This window comes from Nuphar pumila, chromosome 5 (genome assembly GCF_984573655.1).
Source record: "Nuphar pumila chromosome 5, dmNupPumi1.hap1.1, whole genome shotgun sequence".
NCBI classification, from domain to species: Eukaryota; Viridiplantae; Streptophyta; class Magnoliopsida; order Nymphaeales; family Nymphaeaceae; genus Nuphar; species Nuphar pumila.
In genome coordinates, this window is record NC_143253.1 from 121,467,447 (window position 1) to 121,472,085 (window position 4,639).

A 4,639-nucleotide genomic window follows, 5' to 3' on the forward strand; every position below is an offset into this window, starting at 1 on the left:
TTTTTTATGATGAGGAACGTATGTCACAAAGATACGTAGACATACATGATGAACCCGGGCGTGGGTAAGTGCAAATTTTTTTTTTTTAAATAGGACATGAAGAGATGGATTTTTTATTTTTATTTTTTAATCAATCAAAGCTATTTTTGATATTTTAATATTTAAAAATGATCTTTAATCAGAATATTATTAAAAATAATAAGAAATTTTCCACACGAATGTGTGTCTCCGCTCATGGTGCAGCCAAAATGGCTTATCCATGTATGGATTCAAAATTCCTTGTTTCCGGAACTTTGAACTGAAAAGATATTCACACATTCCTAATTACAGGAAGAGTTTCACAATTGGCAATTGAATTTCACAATAAGTGAGCACCAGAATCTTATAGTTATAATAGCTTTTATTACAATAATAAAATAGAACACTTCAGCACTACACAGTACAAGGAGAAAGAAGGTTTAATCCTGGCACAAGCTACATGCAACACTGCACTAGGTGCACACACTTGAAGTACTTTTATTTAAGCATCATCAACTGCTTACTGATTCACAGTACATACGAACTATGTGGAAGCAAAGGAGCTTCAGTTGTGAGGTTGGTTTTGGGCAAGCACGAATTCAGAGAACTCCTCAGCAGAGCAGCACCTTCCATAGCAACGGTACCGGCAGTACCCTCCCCCTCCATAGTATGGAGGCCTGTACCCTCCTCCATAGTATGGAGGCCTGTACCCTCCATAGTATGGAGGCCTGTACCCTCCTCCATAGTATGGAGGCCTTCGATACCCATATTGATCAACATGGTTGACGTTCTCATCGTTTTTCACATCTATGTGAAACAAAAATACGTAAACGTTAGTAGGAAAATAACCAACCACAAACATTGTTAACTTTATAAGGATGTGCATGGGCTTGTTGTAAGGGATGGGATGCTCAAGTTTTTTCCATACAAATTGTAAACCAAGCTATCATTTCCACTAACTAAACTTGGAATGGACCTTGTCCAGAGTACACCCGACTGTAATCTACTCTCTATCAGAAACTACACATTTTCATCATTTTCGTGATTTTATTTTATGGATCATGCCCTATGGGTATGATCTACAAGGCTTGTATAGTCAAAAACAGGTTTTCGATCATCCAATTATTTTGCTTAAGCTGTCTTACCAAGAGCTCAAAAACTCAACGGTTTACAAGGAGAAAATCTTTTGCGATAGAAAATTATGTTTTCATGCCAAAACTAATAAATCCAGCGTGCAATTCTTGATAGATAAACAATGAAAAACACATCTGTGGGGTCAGATAATGCATGCACGCTTGAGTTTCAGCTGTGGAATATGGTATAATCGAATGGAGGTACTGCAGCCCCCCCACCCCCCACCACACACACACACACACACACACACACACACACATATATATATATATATATATATATATATATATATATATATATATATATATAGAGAGAGAGAGAGAGAGAGAGAGAGAGAGAGAGAGAGAGAGAGAGGGTGGTAGCTGCTAACCACTTTTCTAGCAAACGGCTCAGCTAACCAGGCTTTTGAAGGGGTTTTCTCATGTTTTACCTAAATCTGACCATAAAGATGTGTGCGGAATTGTCGATTTACTAGAAAACGATACTTAACCGTTCAGCCAAAGGAAGGTCCAAAATCTACAACCAACAAAGATTGGATGACTCCTCCTCTCCAACGCTTGAGCATCTCATCGATCGGACCTCATATATTCGTTCTTTATAATTTATTTAGTAAGGAATAAGTTTTACACAATTTTTTTATGATGTTTGCGAAATATGAAAAATTGATGGCTCACAATGCATTTAAAACTTTACAATACAAAGTACTTTAGGCCATTGATTTTAGCACTTTCAAAAATGCATTTAAGCATTAAAAATTCATAATCTAAAACATATCAATCCAATATGTAAAGTCTGATCAATGAAAAACTTGATCGATAGAGAAGGAACACAGTCAATTATCATCCATTGTAGATTTTGGACCTTACTTTCAATGCATAGTCCCCATTTCCTATATATGGGTTAATGTTTCTAAAGTTGATTGTATTTATAATCAACTCGGAAAACAGCATTTTTCTTTTTTTTTTGTTGTTTTTTTCACATCTAAGAACATAGATGTGATCTACATAGGAACTTGCTTTTGTATAACCAAAATTGACTTGTATGCAGGTTTTTCGGCGATCCAAAAATCAACAGCTATGAACACATTGATTTTTTCAGACTCATGAAAATATACTTTTTTAATTGAAAAGACATGATCCAAGGGTTGATTCCTGTTAAATAGAACATGTTAAGCACATGTATGAGATTAGATTGATTCAAAAAAACTTCATGAGATTCCAACTTAATTGTAGGCACAATCAATTGATTGTAGCAGAACTATATATATAAAAATAGAGAGAGAGAAAATACCACATAGCAAGAAGAGTAAAAATCAAGTATGATTGAAAAGGACTAGAGGATGGAACATACTTTGGTTTTCCTCCAATTCACGTGCAAAGGCATGAGAAGCTACCAAGAGTAGAGCAAGAAAAAGGATGGCTATGGAAGCTCCCTTCATTGCCATATCAAATGGTAGAGGAAAAGTGGATGAGTGCAGAATGGATGCCCCATAATGATCTATTTATAATGTTGGTTAGGATGAGAGAGAGAGAGAGAGAGAGAGAGAGAGAGAGAGAGAGAGAGAGAGAGAGAGATTATGACGATAGGTGAAAAGATGCATTGATTTCAATCTTATCGTATCCATTAAGAGTGTTAGGTGAACAGTCATGTGGCTACCCAATATTATTGTGCAATAGGGGACAGCTTGTTGATGAAATCCTGCAATGGTTTTCCTACTAACCAAATAAATGGGCTCACACATTGCATGAGGGAATGGAGACTTCGCGGAGAAATTGGTTGGGCATTACAAAGGTAAAAAATCCATTGGTTTCAAGAGGGATTACACAGAATTCGGATGGAATTTTTAAATTACCAATTCATTCATTTGTCAAAAATCAGTCATATAAGATCAGCATTGGTGAGGAGCACCAAAAACTAAGCCAAACCACATTCATTGGTCCTTGCTATGCTGGGGCTTGGAAACAGTAGAGATCAAGATGGGTAATATACCTACTAAATCTCCCACTACCTGTTGATTATTAAAGCAGAAAAACATCTCACGGGTGGCATCCCTTGCCGCAAGGTCGAAGCTGGATGTACTCCCCGGTGAGCAGGAGGACCTCAAGGGTTTTAGCAAACAGAGGTTAGGGGGGGCGGGGGGCGCTGGGTGTGTTCTCTTGGACTATCCTAAAAAACAAAAGCAGTCAAATTTCAGGTTTCCGTTGAACAAAAACTTTGATCCTAAGCTTGTTAAACAAACAACACAATTCAAGAAAAAAAAATATGGTGTTTGGCTTCTGTGAAGTCCAGCTGTTGTGAACGTATAGGATTGTTCAATGGCATTTCTGTGGTGTGCGAAATGTACAAAAGGTTTAACTGGAGAATTGCTCAATACATTAAAATTGACAATGAGCCCATCTAGAGCATGGTAGCGCCCGTCAGCTAGGGCTGGAAAATGAACCAAGCAGCTGGTGGCTCAGCTTGTTATGAACTATAGTACTCAGTTCATGTGACTGGCAAGCGAAGCCGCAGGCAGCTCATTCACCTCAAGTGACTCAAGCGTGAATAGATAATGTGCAGCTCAGTTCGACTAGAGTGAGCCTGTGTAGATAAAATACATAGGTTTTAAGTGTAATGTGTGTTATTGTTGGTTAGAGTATACGCCTCTCAACCTCCGACCTACAGCTTTAAAGTTTAAATATCATTAGTTTCACTTTTTAAAATACATATTGCCTTTCTACACGAGCCAGCTCATGTTATAGGTTCACCGAGGTCAGGACAGTTCAGCTCACCCAGACAGGCCCGAACTTCAATACCTTATAGTAGTAAATAAGCCGAACCCGAACATCTAGTGTTCAGTTCATTCTGCTCTTTTACTAGCCTTACTATCAAACATTATGTTATGTTAAAGGTGTGTTTGATAGTGCCCCTCCTCTATAACACTCTCCTCAATGCCAACCCTCTGGCAACCTTCACATCTCTTTCTGTGGCCAGATTTGGAAGGCCTATGGTGTAAGATTCATTTTTATTGCATATTAGTGTTTGGATTTGGGGCTCTACGAATATGATCATTTTTTAATGAATGTATGAGATGTTTGCACATAGTAAATCAAATGCCGAACACAAGAAACACAATTTCTTGTTCAATCAAAACAAACATTAAACAAAAATACAGTTTTGTCTGTTCTGATCTACTTCTCCGTCCAATCTTGAACACACAATCACACACCCGTGTCTACGGGACATGATACAACTTGCAGACATGCCACATAAAATGCCATGACAAGCGTCAAACACCTTTTATATTTTTAATAATGTTTATTATTATTCTCTCATTAATAAATATATTATATAATAAAAACTATTACAAAATATTTTCTTATATTTGAATTTTTAAAATTTTTTATCTGTGTCCTACTTCTCATAAAAATCATGAGTTTGTGCCTGGAATGCATACCATATTCATGTAAGCATTGCTGCCCCTAGCTGGCCTGCGCTATTTAATTTT

The 4,639-nt window shown here is 37.2% G+C and overlaps 1 long non-coding RNA gene across 1 annotated transcript; it reads right to left on the reverse strand.

Moving 5' to 3' along the window:
• Nucleotides 1-356: 356 nt before the first annotated feature.
• Nucleotides 357-2,633, reverse strand: LOC149838433 (uncharacterized). Its single transcript, XR_016431961.1, has 2 exons — nt 2,503-2,633; nt 357-825 (listed from the first exon to the last, which is right to left on the reverse strand). It is a non-coding gene; the product is annotated as an uncharacterized LOC149838433 (long non-coding RNA).
• Nucleotides 2,634-4,639: the final 2,006 nt, after the last annotated feature.